Here is an 18118-nt window from a genome sequence, read left to right on the forward strand (position 1 = left end):
AAGGCCTGTAACTTCAAGGCCATTGAGTCTCTCTCACGCCTTTATCTCCAATCTAACTCACCATATGATTTCATTTTTATCGATGGTTTTACTTTTAGACTCGGTGTCAGCAATAATTGAGAACAATCCACACACGCGGGAAAATGCAGAGATATATTTTTTTAAATCGCGTCATGGTGTATCATACACCGCCCAACATGACACCGCCGGCAATGTGTCGATATATATTAAAAATTCGCTTTTGCTTTTCCGTTATGATATATTACTATTTCGTTTGATGATAGTCGTCACAAAAACGTCAACAATGATGCCGACATATATTTCTTCGTTTTTATTTCATTCAACATATTAGCCGGAAGTAAAATATGTTTCAGGAAATTACCGAGAGATATTTCTTCGTTTTTTTTATTAGTTATGTGCGCATACACTTTAAATAGGTTTATTTGAAATCTTTAATTTTCCACAAACATTCCACACACGCGGGAAAATGCAGAGATATATTTTTTAAAATCGCGTCATGGTGTATCATACACCGCCCAACATGACACCGACGGCAATGTGTCGATATCTATTTTAAATTCGATATATCATTTCATTTTTCACAGTCGCTAACATAGTTTTAGACTCGGTTGAAAAAAAACGGGAAGAAAATCCGATGAAAGTTGCCGTTTATAGAACGAAATGAATTCTCAAAGGCCTGTAACTTCAAGGCCATTGAGTCTCTCTCACGCCTTTATCTCCAATCTAACTCACCATATGATTTCATTTTTATCGATGGTTTTACTTTTAGACTCGGTGTCAGCAATAATTGAGAACAATCCACACACGCGGGAAAATGCAGAGATATATTTTTTAAAATCGCGTCATGGTGTATCATACACCGCCCAACATGACACCGCCGGCAATGTGTCGATATATATTTAAAATTCGCTTTTGCTTTTCCGTTATGATATATTACTATTTCGTTTGATGATAGTCGTCACAAAAACGTCAACAATGATGCCGACATATATTTCTTCGTTTTTATTTCATTCAACATATTAGCCGGAAGTAAAATATGTTTCAGGAAATTACCGAGAGATATTTCTTCGTTTTTTTTATTAGTTATGTGCGCATACACTTTAAATAGGTTTATTTGAAATCTTTAATTTTCCACAAACATTCCACACACGCGGGAAAATGCAGAGATATATTTTTTAAAATCGCGTCATGGTGTATCATACACCGCCCAACATGACACCGACGGCAATGTGTCGATATCTATTTTAAATTCGATATATCATTTCATTTTTCACAGTCGCTAACATAGTTTTAGACTCGGTTGAAAAAAAACGAGAAGAAAATCCGATGAAAGTTGCCGTTTATAGAACGAAATGAATTCTCAAATGCCTGTAACTTCAAGGCCATTGAGTCTCTCTCACGCCTTTATCTCCAATCTAACTCACCATATGATTTCATTTTTATCGATGGTTTTAGAGTCGGTGTCAGCAATAATTGAGAACATTCCACACACGCGGGAAAATGCAGATATATTTTTTAAAATCGCGTCATGGTGTATCATACACCGCCTAACATGACACCGACGGCAACGTGTCGATACATATTAAAAATTCGATATATCATTTCATTTTTCACAGTCGCTAACATAGTTTTCGACTCGGTTGAAAAAAAACGGGAAGGAAATCCAATGAAAGTTGCCGTTTATAGAACGAAATGAATTCTCAAACGCCTGTAACTTCAACTTCAAGGCCATTGAGTCTCTCTCACGCCTTTATCTCCAATCTAACTCACCATATGATTTCATTTTTATCGATGGTTTTGGACTCGGTGTCAGCAATAATTGAGAACATTCCACACACGCGGGAAAATGCAGAGATATATTTTTAAAAATCGCGTCATGGTGTATCATACACCGCCCAACATGACACTGACGGCAACGTGTCGATATATATTTAAAATTCGCTTTTGCTTTTCCGTTAAGATATATTACTTTTTCGTTTGATGACAGTCGTCACAAAAACGTCAACAATGATGCCGACATATATTTCTTCGTTTTTATTTAATTCAACATTATTAGCCGGAAGTAAAATATGTTTCAGGAAATTACCGAGAGATATTTCTTCGTTTTTTAAAATTAGTTATGTGCGAATACACTTTAAATAGGTTTATTTGAAATCTTTAATTTTCCACAATATAATTTACTTGCCATTTATCATTTGATGATTACGAGACAAATTGCTCTTGAGGATCGTGACAATTCATGCGCTGCGTGGAAACTTCTATTTCCAAAATGAATGAGACGATCGATGAAGAACGCAGACTTGAACAGGATGCAGCAAGAAAACGAATGAGACGGGCGAACGAGTCCATCGACGAACGTCAATGCAAACTTGCGGGGTCACCCGTGGGAATCCCACGGGCATGGATGTGTGTGACATTTCGACATATTGAGTTAGATGCTGCACATTCATTTTTACAAAATGGTTACTGGCAAGTCATCAGATCCAGAAATGGTGTAAAAACCACCGTTTAGAGGCCATTTTTCCCCGCAAAGCGGGGGTTGGCCTTTTCGGGGACCGTGGTAGTTGTTGTTTTTTTGTCCCCTTTTTGAAGCAATGTTTTACGGCCGGATGCCCTTCCTGACGCCAACCCTTTTTGCCGCCTTCAACGACAAACAGGGAATTACCAGTGAACTGGTACTCAATTAGCCGACCTCGGAAGGATGACAGGCTGAGTCAACCCCCCTGGCATTAATTCGGCGATCGACCGAGATTCGAACCCAGGATCCTAAGCCGGCACCCTAGCCGCTAGCCCAACACCAGAAATGGTGTCATGAACACAATTTATTTACGCACAAGCACAAAAGCAAGACGGGCCGATTTCCGATTCCGACGGGCGAGACGGGCCGATTTCCGATTCCGACGGGCCGATTTGGAGCAAGAAAAAGAACGAGACGGGAGAAAAAGGAGAGAAACGAGACGGGGAAAGCCGATTGGAGAGGCGAGTGAGGCGCGATTGGAGAGGAGTGTGAGGCGCGATTGGAGAGGAGTGTGAGGCACGATTGGAGAGGAGTGTGAGGTGTGATTGGAGAGGAGTGTGAGGCACGATTGGAGAGGAGTGATTGGAGGGGAGTGTGAGGCACGATTGGAGAGGAGTGTGAGGCACGATTGGAGAGGAGTGTGAGGCGCGATTGGAGAGGAGTGTGAGGCACGATTGGAGAGGAGTGTGAGGCGCGATTGGAGAGGCGTGTGAAGGATTGGAGAGGAGAGGAGTGTGAGGGATTGGAGAGGTGAGGGATTGGAAAGGAGAGGGATGTGAGGGTTTGGAGAGGAGAGGAGTGCTAGGTGGAGAGAGGAGAGTGTCAGGTGGAGACAGGAGAGTGTCAGGTGGAGACAGGAGAGTGTCAGGTGGAGAGGAGTGAGGGGTCACATATTATGTGAAATAAATAAATTGTGTTCATCACACCATTTCTGGATCTGATGACTTGCCAGTAACCATTTTGTAAAAATGAATGTGCAGCATATAACTCAATATGTCGAAATGTCACACACATCCATGCCCGTGGGATTCCCACGGGTGACCCCGCTAGTATATATATATTAGGTTTATATTAGGTTTATATTAGGTTTATATTAGGTTTATATATATATATTAGGTTTATATATATATATTAGGTTTATATATATATATTAGGTTTATATATATATATTAGGTTTATATATATATATTAGGTTTTTATATACATAGAAACCTTGACTTACGAGTTTAATTCGTTCTGTGACCGAGCTCGTAACTCAATTTGCTCGTTTCTCAAATTAAATTTCCCCATTAAAATGCATTGAAATGCTATTAATCCGTTCCAGCCCACCAAAAACCACACCAATTTTTTTTTAAATATACAGTATATATAAAAATATCTCGCGCTTTATATTTCACCTGTATGCAGCAAACAAGTTGGCAGGATGGCCTGGACTGGAGGTACGCACACTTGTCTCTAAACTGTCCAGCCTGGATTTGAATCCCGACCCAGCTATATCCTGTCATGGGTGAATCACAGGCAGGGTGATTCATCAATGTGTGTACCGCTAAACTGGGCGCCCCGTTTGCGTCCCATTAGTTGTTGGATGTTAAGGATCTCACCGTGTTTTCCACAAAGAGAAGGCGAGCTATCGCCGGCACTCTGAACAAGTTGTGGCCTGGCATGCTCTTCTCCTCTGCCGTTATATACGTCCTCCTCGGCATCTTTTTCCAGAAGAGCCCTGTCTCGTCACAGTTGAAGATTTGCTGGGGGATGTATCGTTCGGCTTCTATCAGTTCGGCAAAAGTTATAATAAAATCTTCAGTCCCTGAAGATTTTCATCATCCTCATCTCACACATGATGTTCTCGGTCACGGTATCTCCTGCGAGCTGCTTCTCCGTCAACCACACAAACAACAACTTCTCCATCTCTTCATGGATAGAGGTCCGGAGCTTTGAAATAATCGTAACGCCCTTGGCTGGCGTTATAGCCTTTATCGACTCCTTCTGCTTCAAAATCGTACATATCGTAGAAGTACTACGATCGTACTGCCTCGCCAAGTCGACAACACGCACACCTCGCTCATGTTTTTCGACGATTGCGTGTTTTATATCCAAGCACATCATCCTCTTCTTCTTCTCAGTACTGCCCTTGGCACTCAATTTCTTAGGACCCATGGTTAAAACTAAGAAATTTTCCAAAATAACCAAAATGCGAAAACAAAGGAGCAGCTATATACGGCAGAGATGCTTGCACGGCAAGATAACCACGTGACCGGAACCCACCTGGTGGCGGGTGGCGTAAGCTCCAAAATAACCAAAATGCGAAAACAAAGCAGCAGCGATATACGGCAGAGATGCTTGCACGGGCAAGATAACCACGTGACCGGAACCCACTTGGTGGCGGGTGGCGTAAGCTCGTAACTCAGATCTCGGCTCGCATCTCAAAGCAATAAACCGCCCGAGCGACGGCTCGTATCTCGGAAAACTCGTAAGTTGGTGCACTCGTAAGTCAAGGTTTCACTGTATGTATATATATATATATATATATATATATATATATATATATATATATATATATATATGTGTGTGTGTGTGTGTGTGTGTGTGTGTGTGTGTGTGTGTGTGTGTGTGTGTGTGTGTGTGTGTGTGTGTGTGTGTGTGTGTATGTATATATATATACGAGGTGTGTTCAAAAAGTATCCGACCTTTGTTCATAAAAAATACTCGTATCCAGATACAACAAACTGACACTAATCTCCTTCAAAGTAGTCCCCTTGGGCTGCCACACACTTCTCCCAACGGTTCTGCCACTGTCGGAAGCAGCGCTGGAACGCCTCTTTTGGGATGGCGCGCAGCTGGTCCGTCGCATTCCGCATGATGTCTTCTCTGGACTGAAATCTGGTCCCTTTTTCAGGGGCATTTTCAGCTTGGAGAAAAGCCAGAAGTCACACGGAGCCATGTCGGGAGAGTAGGGAGCCTGACGAAGCACAGGTGTGTTGTGTTTGGCCAAGAAACTCTGTATCAAATGTGAAGAATGGGCGGGTGCGTTATTGTGATGGAGCTGCCAATTGCCCGCTGCCCACAGGTCCGGCCGTTTGCGTCGCACAGCGTCACGAAGGCGACGCAGAACCTCTTGGTAATACTCCTTGGTGATGGTTGTGCCGTGTGGTGCGTACTCGTGATGAACCACGCCACTGGAGTCGAAGAAGACGGTCAGCATGACTTTGACATTGCTGCGGACCTGCCTTGCTTTTTTTGGCCTCGGGGATGTTGCATGCTTCCATTGTGATGACTGCAACTTGGTTTCTGGGTCGTACCCATAAACCCAGGACTCATCGCCAGTGATCACTGTGTTGAGGAAGCTGGGATTGCTGTTCACAGTCTCCAGCATGTCCTGTGCGATCTCAAAACGGAGTTGCTTCTGCTCAATCGTTAGCAGCTTTGGTACGAACTTCGCTGATATTCTCCTGAAGCCCAAATCCTCCTTCATAATGGAATGAACGGTGTTGAATCTTGCGGATCGTTTCCACTTGGGAATCGCCAAGCTTTACACAAAATTTACTTTACACAAAACCGGCCACCTTTTACCCGGAGCGCTTTTAACCCTTTTAACTACAATAAGCATTATCAACATCCGCATCATCAATAAGCAAGAAGCATCAACCCTGATAACAAGAACCACCATTATTAGGGCCGGTATCCATAACACTTCCCCCCCTCAAGAATGAAAGTTTGAACATAGGGAAAACTTTCGTTGTAGGCAAAATTCTTCACACAAACAAAAGTAAGCTCACCCCCAGATCATGAAGTCCTGTGAGCAACAACAATCCATAGTTCCCAAAAATAAAGCAACAATATTCTACACAACCCACAGAGATTTCCAAAGTGAATTCCCTCTGGACAAAGCATCAGCAACGACATTGTCCCTGCCCTTTACGTGCTCAATTTCCCAGTTGAACTCCTGCAAAGCCAACTCCATCTCATCAACCTCGTATTTTGTTTTTCATTTTTTGAATGAAGGTTAAGGGGTTGATCAAAAATCCCACGTTAAGCAACTCCAAAGCATTTTTTCCGGGAGGCCAAGCTGAGTATTCACTACATGGACGCCTTTAGGAATGTGAAGTTCACGGTTAGTCCGGGGAGGAAAGTTCACTACATGGACGCCTTCAGGAACGTGGAGTTCACGGTTAGTCCGTGCAGGAAAGTTCACCACCTGGACGCCTTTAGGAACGTGGCGTTCACGGTTAGTCCGTGTAGGAATCTGGGCTCGGCGGCTCCGCCGTATTCAGTGCTTCAACTTCTCCGGACTCCTAATAATTACGGTGGGACCACTTGTCACAGTAGTCACCTGACTGGCGGTCTCCTTCTCGGCCAGTGCTCTGATAATCATTCTTTCGGGAGATGCCATAACTCTGGGAGCCTCCATAGTAATATCGGCTGCGGCCACCGCCAAAACTACCGCCAAGTTGTCCTCTCCTGTAGACCTCTCGACGCCTACGAAATGCCTTCCCTACTGTTATGGTCCGACTCTCCAAATCCTTGCCATTCCAATTCTTCTCTGCCTCTCTGGCGTCTTTTGTGCTTGCAAACGTGACAAAGCTGAACCCTCTTGACTGTTGCGTTTCCCTGTCTTTTACCAACCGCACTTCCACAAGCGGCCCATATCTGTTGAAGACAGAGGTCAGAACTTCTTCCTCTTTTGAAGTTCAGTCCCCCTACAAATAACTTGGTACTTTTGTCGCCATCCCGAGCTGGTGTGGTGTTATTTTCCCTGCTGGGCTCTTTACCAACCCTCGGGTTACCATAAACTTGACCCCCGGCCAAATCATTCCCGATAACCACAGATTCTCCCTCTACAGGAAGCGTGGCTTGTAAACCTATGGTGACCGGTCCTGACATCAAATCGGACTCCAAATGGATGACGTGAAGTGGAGCATTAACACAGCCACCAATCCCCTGTAAATGAACACTATCCCCCGTTGCCGTCTCCTCGGACCATGGCAAGATGCCTTCAAGCATTAAAGATTGATGTGCTCCTGTGTCCCTCAATATCCTAACCAGTCTCCGGTTAGTCGAGGCTCCATCCAGTGACACAAACCCCTCGGAAATAAATGGTCGGTAACCCTTTTGAGGGCGATTTCTCACAATGGCCATCGCATTTGGAGTCGTACTAGTCGAACTCCGCTCCTGATTTTCCTCTCCCAGAGCATGACAGTTGGACCTCCAGTGTCCAGATTTATGGCAAAAAGTGCAACTCGGCCCGGAGGAGAACCTCGTGGTCTGCCAAGGCATGGGGGCGGCGGTCTGCCTCGAGTCCCCCGGACGATAGGTCTGTCTTGGAACCGCAGTCTTCTGATTTCTAGAAGTCGGGGTGTCAAAGTGGACCTCCTTTTCATCCCGAGGCCGCCCCCATGGATTCTTATTCTCCGCCCCGAAGTACCATAGCTCCCCTGGCTGGGCCTGGGCGATAAGTTTGTGGAACCCCATCCTGTGTGTTAAGGCATAGTCATCTGCCATGGTGGCTGCCTCATACAACTTTGGTACTTTCCTTTCCTCCAGATGAACTTTAATGTCCTCGTGGACAAACTGTTGGAATTCCTCCACCAGGATCAATTGTCGCAATAGTTCAAAGTCTTTCCCAACTCCTCTTGAATCACACCACCTGTCAAACATGGTTTCCTTCACTCTGGCAAATTCCACATGTGTCTCACTCTCCCTCCTCCTGGCATTCCGGAATTTTTGCCGGTAAGCTTCCGGGACCAATTCATAAGCTTTGAGAATGTGTTTCTTCAATACCTCGTAATCTGCACATTGGTCAATCGGTAAGGCCAAATAAATCTCTTGAGCTTTACCCACCAGAACACTTTGCACTAGTATGGACCAGTACTCCTCAGGCCAGTTTAACTGTCGAGCCACTTTCTCAAAGTGTGGAAAAAAGTTGGCTACCTCCTTTTCATTGAAGGGTGGGACCAGCCTCACATGTCTGCCAACATCCCAGGTGTTCTGACTAGGTGTTGAACCAGTCAGCAGGGATGGCACCTCTCCCCGTTCTCTCATTAACTCCAGCTCCTTGACTTTAATTTCCTGCTGACGCGCCAAATCACGGTCCTTTAACTCCCTTTCGGCTCTTCTCTCCTCTGCTTCGAGTTCTCTTGCCGCTCTCCTTTCCTCTGCTTTTTTGTCTTCTCTTCTCTCTTCTGCTTTCCTTTCCTCTGCTTTTAATCTCTCCTGGAGTTCTCTTTCCTGTTCTGCTCTTTCCTTTTCTGCTTTCCTTTCCTCTGCTTTTTCCCTTTCCTGGCTCTGTAATTGCATCTCCAGTTTCCGGAGCTCCACATTTTCTTGTTCTTCTGGTAACCAATCCCAGGCTACCTCTTCCCATGTTCCTAATCCCACCATATATTGTATCACCACTGCCTGCAACTCTGCCTTCTTCATATTAGTTCGGACCTCCATGTTAAAATGTTTGGCCAATTTCAAGAGGTCCGATTTTACTAACGCTCTGAACTGTGCTTCACTCGGGGTCACTGTAAATTTCCCTGCGTCAAACTCCATGGTGACTACTGTTAACACCTGTTAACCTTCACAGAAAAATGAAAATTTTTTTATTAATAAATTAATTATTAAAATTAAATTATTAAAAATTAATACTTTTTCCTTTTTTTTTAAATTGGGGAATGAATTCTGGGAATGTTAGGGAATTCTTTCCCGGACTAAATTTAGGAATTTTCAGATCCCGGACGCAGACCCAATTGCGAGCCCACGAATATCAATTGGACGAGCCCCCAGTTTCTGTTACGGGGTCCCCCCCCCCCCCCGCCTTTACCTCTGGTCTCGGTGGACCTCCGAACCCGGAGAAGGTCCCCGACAGAAAGATGTTTTATCCTTGGTTGAAACCCAGCAAGTAATGTCCCTCAATGGAACCAGCAAATGAAACAGTCGAATCAAGGATGCAACCACACCAGGTTATAAACAAACCACAATATATTATAAATCCCACACAGGAATCACGACCCAATTAGTACAGCACTTCACAATATAGTTCCTATCTACAGGTGGCGCCACCTTACCGAGCCCCTTAACCCCCAAACTCACGGCCCGTGCCCCAATGTCTCTGGACTCCTCCAAGGCGACGTCGATTCGCTCCAGCGATCGTGGAATAAATTTCCGATTCCAATCTGGGGAAGCGGAGTCGATCGAACCAACCCACAGGCCACGTGGTCCAATCTCCAGCACGATGGCGGTAGAATGGGAAACCTCCCCAAAGATGATTTCGGGTACGTACCCGGTTGCGGTTCAATCCGCGACTCTCCTCAATAGCCCTCCCCCAGCCACTGACTTGTACAGCCGTCCCCGGCAGCCCGCCGGAGAGTAACGCCTAGTCGACGCGCCGCAAAAAACCCGGTCACTGCCAGTGATGTGTGTGGCGAAGATGGCGGTCGGCTTTCTCTTCCACCTGGGTTGGGAGGTGAGGATACTCGGCAACCTCCCTGAGGATACCCGACTACGCAGGTGCCGCAGCAATCCGGCGATCTCCTATCGTGCGGACTTCTTTTCAAAGAGGCAAAGTTCCCTTGTCCTGCACGTTCGACTGCTCGGTCTGGAGCTGCAATCAGAACATGTCTCCTCACGATCTTCCCCGCTTCTACTCCTCCTCTTCCTATCTCTTCCGGGTCACGATACGATTTCCGTCCACCTTTTACCCGGAGCGTTTTTATCCGTTTTAACTACAATAAGCATTATCAACATCCGCATCATCAACAAGCAAGAAGCATCAACCCTGATAACAAGAACCACCATTATTAGGGCCGGTAGCCGTAACAAACTGTAAATGCTGTTAATGTGAAGTAGAAATGTCTAGGAGCAACAACAGTTCAGCCGCAAAGTGGTCGGCCACACAAGCTCACAGAATGGGAATGGCGAGTGCAGAAGTGCGTAGCACGTAAAAATCATCTGTCCTCGGTTGCAACACTCACTAACGACTTCCATACTGCCTCTGGAAGCAACGTCAGCACAACAACTGTTCATCGGGAGCTTCATGAAATGGGTTTCCATGGCCAAGCAGTCGCACACAAGCCGAAGATCACCATGCGCAATGCCAAGCGTCGGCTGGAGTGGTGTAAAGCTCGCCGCCATTGGACTCTGGAGCAGTGGAAACGCGTTCTCTGCAGTGATGAATCACGCTTCACCATCTGCCAGTTTGACGGACGAATCTGGGTTTGGTGGATGCCAGGAGAATGCTACCTGACGAATACTTCGTGGCACCTGTAAAGTTTGGTGGAGGAGGAATAATGGCATGGGGCTGTTTTTCATGGTTTGGGCGAGGCCCCTTCGTTCCAGTGAAGGGAAATCTTAACGCTACAGCATGCAATGACATTCCAGACGATTGTGTGCTTCCTACTTTGTGGCATCAGTTGGGGGAAGGCCCTTTCCTGTTTCAGCATGACAATGCCCCTATGCACAAAACCAAGTCCATACAGAAATGGTTTGTCGAGATCAGTGTGGAAGAACTTGACTGGCCTGCACAGAGCCCTGACCTCAACTCCATCGAACATCTTTGGGATGAATTGGAACGCTGACTGCGAGTCAGCCCTAATCGCTCAACATCAGTGCCTGAGCTCACTAATGCTCTTGTGGCTGAATGGAAGCAAAACCCGCAGCAATGTTGCAACCACCAGTGTAAAGTCTTCCCAGAAGAATAAATATATAATTTTTAAAAACACCTGGTCACAAGTGTGCCTCACTAACCGGCTCCTCAGTCAAGGTCCTCAGCATCATCCCGTTTTGGCCCTTCAACCTCGATACGGTCAGCTAAGCTGGGCCACCAGGGGCACATACGTTCTCCACATGGAGCAGCTACACCTGGATGCGTACATACTCACACCCCCAACCAGTGAGAACACAGACAACAACAACCAAATGGCCTCCACTCCCAGAATCCACTCACTCACAAAAAAAAAACAAAAAAAAAACTTAGCCTTACAACATGCACCACTCAAAACAAAAACACATTCATGCAAAACCACACCCACTCATGCACCACACACATCCACTCCTGCAACACACACACACACACACACACACACACACACACACACACACACACACACACACTATTCACACATCTCCATTTCTCTTCCGTGCTCAATCACTACCCCTTTAGGCTGAAATGAACCACCACCCACAACCTCAACCTAAACTGTTCGACATGCCTCCATAAACGTCCTCCATATCCAAAGTGAGCCTTTCAATGCAACCTGGGCCACTCTGTCACACATCCTCCTTCTTTCTGTCCCACACACTCCAAGCCGAGCAAGAAATGCAGAAAATGAATTGCCAATATACCCTCTACACCCCACCTCAAATGGCTGACAAAATCGCCAATCCTTCTCCCGTTACACTCTGCCTCCAGCTCACTGTACTTTCTTCTCTTCCTCTCGTGCACCTCCTCCATGTTCTCTTCCCAAGTTACAGTCAATTCCCCTAAGATGACCTGTCTTGTTGCACAATGCACATGTTATACTGTCACGTGAAAAAGTAAGTACACCCCATGTAATGTTTTGACTTTTTCAACATATTTCATCATACAGCTATTTGATCTTCATTTCAACAATATTGATAGATAAAGGTGATATAATAGAACAAATATCATGAAACATTTACATTTTGTAGTCCATTGTATAATTTAAATAAACATCAATGCAAATTTCACATGTGGAAAAAGTAAGTACACCCTTGACTCTAGGTGGTATTGCCCCCTTTGGCAGAAACAACCTCAAGTAGGCATTTCTTATAACTGTATACCAGTCTCTGACATCGACTGGGAGAAATTTTTGCCCACTCCATGCAGAATTCTTTCAGCTGTGCGATGTTTGAGGGGTTTCTTGCATGCACAGCTCGTTTCAAATCCCCCCACAACATCTTGATGGGATTTAGATCCGGGCTTTGACTTGGCCATTCCAGAACCCTCCATTTCTTTCTTTTCAGCCATTCCTTGGTGGATTTACTGGTATGTTTAGGGTCATTGTCATGTTGCAAGGTCCACCTTCGGTTGAGCTTCAACTTTCCGACAGATGGCCTCGCATTATCCTCAAGCACCCTCTGGTACAATGAAGAATTCATAGTGGATTATATGATGGTGAGCTGCCCAGGCCCTGATGCAGCAACGCTGCCTCAAACCATAATATTTCCACCACCATGCTTTACAGTTGGTATCAGGTTCTTGTGGTCAAATGCTGTCTTTGGTTTTCACCAAACATGTCTTCTGGTACTGTGGCCAAAATAGCTCTACCTTTCACTCATCTGTCCAGAGCACATTGTTCCAGAAGTGCTGGTCTTTGCCGAGGTGTTCATTGGCAAACTTTAGTCTTGCCCTGATGTTCTTTCTGGACAGCAAAGGTTTCCTCCTGGCACACCTCCCATGTAGATCAAATTTGTGCAGCCTCTTTCTAATGGTAGACTTGTGCACTTTGGCATCAACAGTGGCAAGAGCTACCTGTCGGTCCTGTGATGACATTCTGGGGTTCTTAGAGACTTCTTTCAGCATCTTGCGGTCTGCTCTCTGGCTGAATTTGCTGGGGCGGCCTGGCCTGAACAAGTTGGCAGTTGTTTGGAATCTTCTCCACTTGTAGATGATCTTCCGGACAGTCGAATGATTGATTTCAAATTGTTTGGAGATCTTTTTAAATCCCTTCCCAGACTCGTAGGCATCTATAACCTTCTTTCTGAAGTCCTCAAAGAGCTCTTTTGATCTAGGCATGGTGACGCCACACACTTCAAAAACAAAACTAAAAAAGCAAACCAAACTAAATGTCTGAGCTTTAAATAAGACAGGTTCCTCCAAGATCCTCTCTAACGATGTTCTAATCATTTGCACCTGAGCTGGTGCACCTGGTTCTAATTTTAGGTATTTGAAGTCATGATAAATGTCGGGGTGTACTTACTTTTTCCACATGCGAAATTTGCATTTATGTTTATTTAAATTACTAGGGCATGCCCGTACTATATCTATATCTAAAATTATATCCCCCCCCTCTATTTACATGAAATGGTTTGGTCCAAAGCGAACGGCTTGCGAGTACGGTGACAATCCCCCCCCCCCCCCCCCCCCTCTATTTACATGAAATGGTTTGGTCCAAAGCGAACGGCTTGCGGAGTTTGGTAAAGAAATCGCCATAGCGTGCCCAAACGCGCAGGAAAGCGAAAGAATCGCAAATTTAAGGAAATGCCCGTACTTCCGTAAGGAAGAGAAAAAAAATGAAAAGGAAAAACATTCCAAACCGCGAGGGAAAACAACACGGCACGTCGACACAACAACGTGTCCTGTGATTGGCCGTACGTGGCTGCCAGTAGCTGCCCCCCAAAAAAAGCTTTCACCGTCCGGCGACTGAATTTAAGGGGAAAAATAAAACGCTCTTCGCTTAAAACAACGCCCTTCGCTCTGACTGAATTGGGACAATGTTTTTATGTTTTTAATTGAATTACTATCCGTAATGGCGCACGCTCTCACAGGAGCTCCGGAAGGTCGCATATCGCAGGAAAGCGAAAGAATCGCAAATTAGTTTTAATTTAATTAGTTTTAAAACATAGTTTAACGCCAACATAGCACCAACATAGTTTGCCGACGGGAAATAAATGAATACGCTCTCAAATGTGCCATCCGAGGCAGAGTGTGTTCGCCACGTTCGGCACACGTGATAGCTCGCTGCTCTCTGATTGGTTGAATCGTTTTTTGGACATAGCTCGGTAACTACTTCTGCGATTAATTTAAAACCTTGAAAAGGCACATCCTCGGGTCCCCAGCAATATACCTGGCAAGTTTAAAGTATATCGGACCCGTGGTTGTCGAGAAACAGCGGTCACAGACAAACACACACACACACAGACACACAGAGATTAGTGGAATTATAGATAGATACAATGGACTACAAAATATAAATGTTTCATGATATTTGTTATATTATATCACCTTTATCTATCAATATTGTTGAAATGAAGATCAAATAGCTCTATGTTGAAATATGTTGAAAAAGTCAAAACTTTACATGGGGTGTACTTACTTTTTCACGTGACTGTATATATACACACTAGCATGGATCGGCTCACTGTCCTCGCCTCAAGACACGTTTCTGCAGAGGCACGGTCTTGATTTCACTGAGGAAAATGACCTGAATGAATCTGAGTTGCTGTGTTGTCATGATTTACACCAATAATAATCCAAAAATTTCTTTTTTACAAATTTATTTGTCATATTGGTCTTATTATTTATTTGTAATTTATTTGTGATGGAAAAGGTACCAAGTGATTTAAAGTGAGAAATATTCAAGAGTCCAAGCTAATCTAAAGGGTCTTACAGGTATTTGGGGACTTTGGGATCTCAGGGGTCTTTTGGATGTTTTGGAGCTTCGTGGTCTTTAAGTGTATTTTGGGTCTATGTGGTATTTTGGGTCCTCTGGCGTGGTTTTTGGGGGGTGGGGGTCTTTTGGGTCTTTGGGATTTTTGGGTCCTCTGGGTTTTTAGGGTGTTTTGTGTCTTTGAGGTATTTTGTGTCTTTGTGGTATTTACGGGTATTTGGGGTCTTTAAGGGCATTTGGGGTCTTTTGGATATTCTGGGCCTTCAGGTTATTTTGGGTCCTCTGGGTCTTTTGGGCCTTCAGGGTATTTAGGGGTCTTCTCTATTTGTGGGCATGTGTCCCACGAATTTACGATTTTTTTGCGGGTGCAAAAATAACATTTTCACTAGCCACGAGCATGCCACAGTTATAAAACCCATCTTTCACCAGCCACACACAAACTAGCTGGACATACACAAAAAACATCTTATATGAGCCACGATCATGACCTTCTTCTACATTTGCGGCGCTGTGCTTCGCGTTTTAGTGGCCAAGCGAGCTTTGTGGGATATCCCGTTATTGTCCCCGTCGCACAGCGGAGCGAAAGGGGGACTATGGTTTCCCCTTCCGTCCATGTGTCAGTCCATGCGTGCGTGCGAAAGCGACGGACCGCATTCAAATTTGGTGTGTGGGTGCAACCCACGTCAAAATCCAAGATGGCCGCCACCATGTATGTCTGATGCAATGTATGTCTGAACCTTGTGAGATGAATATCTTGAAAAATAAGCGAAGTACCAACTTCTAATTTGGTGTGTGGGTGTATCTCGGCATAAGGAAGAACGCTATTGAAAATTGGGTCGCCGCGTCAAAATCCAAGATGGCCGTCACCATATATATGTCTGAACCTTGTGAGCGAAATATCTCGAAAAATAAGCGAAGTACCAACTTCTAATCTGGTGTGTGGGTGTATCGAGGCACAAGGAAGAACGCTGTTTAAAATTGGGTCGCCACGTCAAAATCCAAGATGGCCGCCGCCATGTATGTCTGAACCTTGTGAGCGAAATATCATATCATAGCATGTTTTCTGCATCTTCCACTTTGTCAACTCACCTCACTTCCCCGACGGGGGACCGGGGCGTAACGCTTGTTCACACTGTGAATAGCTTCATGTGATATCCTGCCGTTCACACGGTAAACTGCTTCACTTGATATCCCACCGTTCACACGGTTAACATTGCTTCACGAGATGCTTCGTGGGATATACCGTCATTCACACTGTGAATAGCTTCACGTGATATCCTGCCGTTCACACGGTAAACTGCTTCACTTGATATCCCACCGTTCACACGGTTAACATTGCTTCACGAGATGCTTCGCGCGATATCCTGCTATTCACATGGTAAACATTGCTTCATGTAGTATCCCGCCGTTCACACGGTAAACATTGCTTCACGAGATGCTTTGCGGGATATCCCGCTATTCACACGGTAAACATTGCTTCACCTGATATCCCGCCATTCACACTGTGAGCAACTTTGCGGGATATTCCACCAGCTGTTATGCAATTCGCTGCACTTTCCAGGAACGTATCCCCGCGAGTAGTGGGATTCAACAGCATATAGATAGATATAAATTTTAAAGATGTTTAAATTCATATAGCTACTCTTCTGGAATGTGCAACAAGCATTTTCAGTACTAGGGCATTGCCCGTACTATATCTATATCTAAAATTATATCCCCCCCCTCTATTTACATGAAATGGTTTGGTCCAAAGCGAACGGCTTGCGAGTACGGTGACAATCCCCCCCCTCTATTTACATGCAATGGTTTGGTCCAAAGCGAACGGCTTCCGGAGTTTGGTAAAGAAATCGCCATCGCGTGCACAAACGCGCAGGAAAGCGAATGAATCGCAAATTCGGTTTTATTAGTTTTAAAACATAGTTTAACGCCAACATAGTTTGCAAACGTGAAATAAATGAATACGCTCTCAAATGTGCCATCCGAGGCAGAGTGTGTCCTCCACGTTCGGCACACGCGATCGTTCGCTGCTCTCTGATTGGTTGAATCGTTTTTTGGACATAGCTCGGTAAGTAATTGTCCGATTAATATGAAACCTTGAAAAGGCACATCCTCGGGTCCCCAGCATTATACCTGGCAAGTTTCAAGTATATCGGACCGGTAGTTGTCGAGAAACAGCGGTCACAGACAAACAAACAAACGTACAGACGTACAGAGATTACTGGAATTATAGATAGATTGGTATATCATCTATAATCACTTGTGTGAAAGCCATTTGGTACTGCCTATCCTGACCAATGGACTAACAGTACATTACATCTGACACTTGGACTAATAGTACTGTAGTGTGCAAAGGTTTGGGTTATTCCAATGATATTCATATTTTAGGGTAAATTTATCAAATTATCAGTGATAACATTCATATATTTTTGTTATTTTAAATTAACAGCCTTTATAAATTCACGTTAAACAAACTTGCTGAAGTAAACTAGAACCACACTTGGTCAAGCGCATACTTCTGCAAGGCTGAACTCATTAGGTTTTGCATCCTGCTGATCGGATGGGTTTTCACCCCATCTCTCAATGGTGAAGAATCACTTTTAAAAATAATATCGTATACAGATTCCGATCTGCACCAAAATCAAATCATTTTGTCGGTGTCACACACCCGCCCTGTCCACCAAGTTTAGTCCAAAACCGTCCACAACCTTTTGAGATATTGTGCTCTATATTGTTATTGGCCCTATCTCTCAATGGAGAAGAAAACTGCAATGAAATTATAGTATCCGGATCTTCACCAAAATCGAATCATTTTGTTCGTGTCAAACACCCAACCTTTCTACCAAATTCCGTCCAAATCCATCCACAACTTTTTGAGATATCTTGCTCAAAGACAGACATCGGTGAAAACATTACCTCTGTCCACCTTCGGTGGTGGACAAGATGGATATAATCATTGTTTATTTTTGTTTATTTTTATTTTTGTATTTATATGTGTGAAAAACAGAATATATATTATTTGCATTTTTCAATGCAGACTTTTAACATACTGCTTATTGATAAAAACAGATTTTTGAAATGAAGAGAATATTTTCTTTTTTGTGTTCTTCAAACCTAAAATAGGAGGCAATACTCTGCTTACACAAACACAAAAGCACATTTCTTCCGCCATGACGCAATTGCTTCCAACATGTCTACTGATTTATTTGACCATTCCAGTGCAAATACGGCCTGACCTGGCACGACTGAG

General features: G+C 44.5%; 1 protein-coding gene across 1 annotated transcript in view; it reads left to right on the plus strand.

The window, feature by feature from the left end:
- The window catches only part of LOC137431839 (uncharacterized), a 327221-nt gene that overhangs the window by 257915 nt on the left and 51188 nt on the right, over positions 1-18118 (plus strand). The window lies entirely within an intron of this gene.

The sequence above is a fragment of the Myxine glutinosa genome, chromosome 7 (genome assembly GCF_964187855.1).
Source record: "Myxine glutinosa chromosome 7, kmMyxGlut1.1, whole genome shotgun sequence".
Taxonomy (NCBI): Eukaryota; Metazoa; Chordata; class Myxini; order Myxiniformes; family Myxinidae; genus Myxine; species Myxine glutinosa.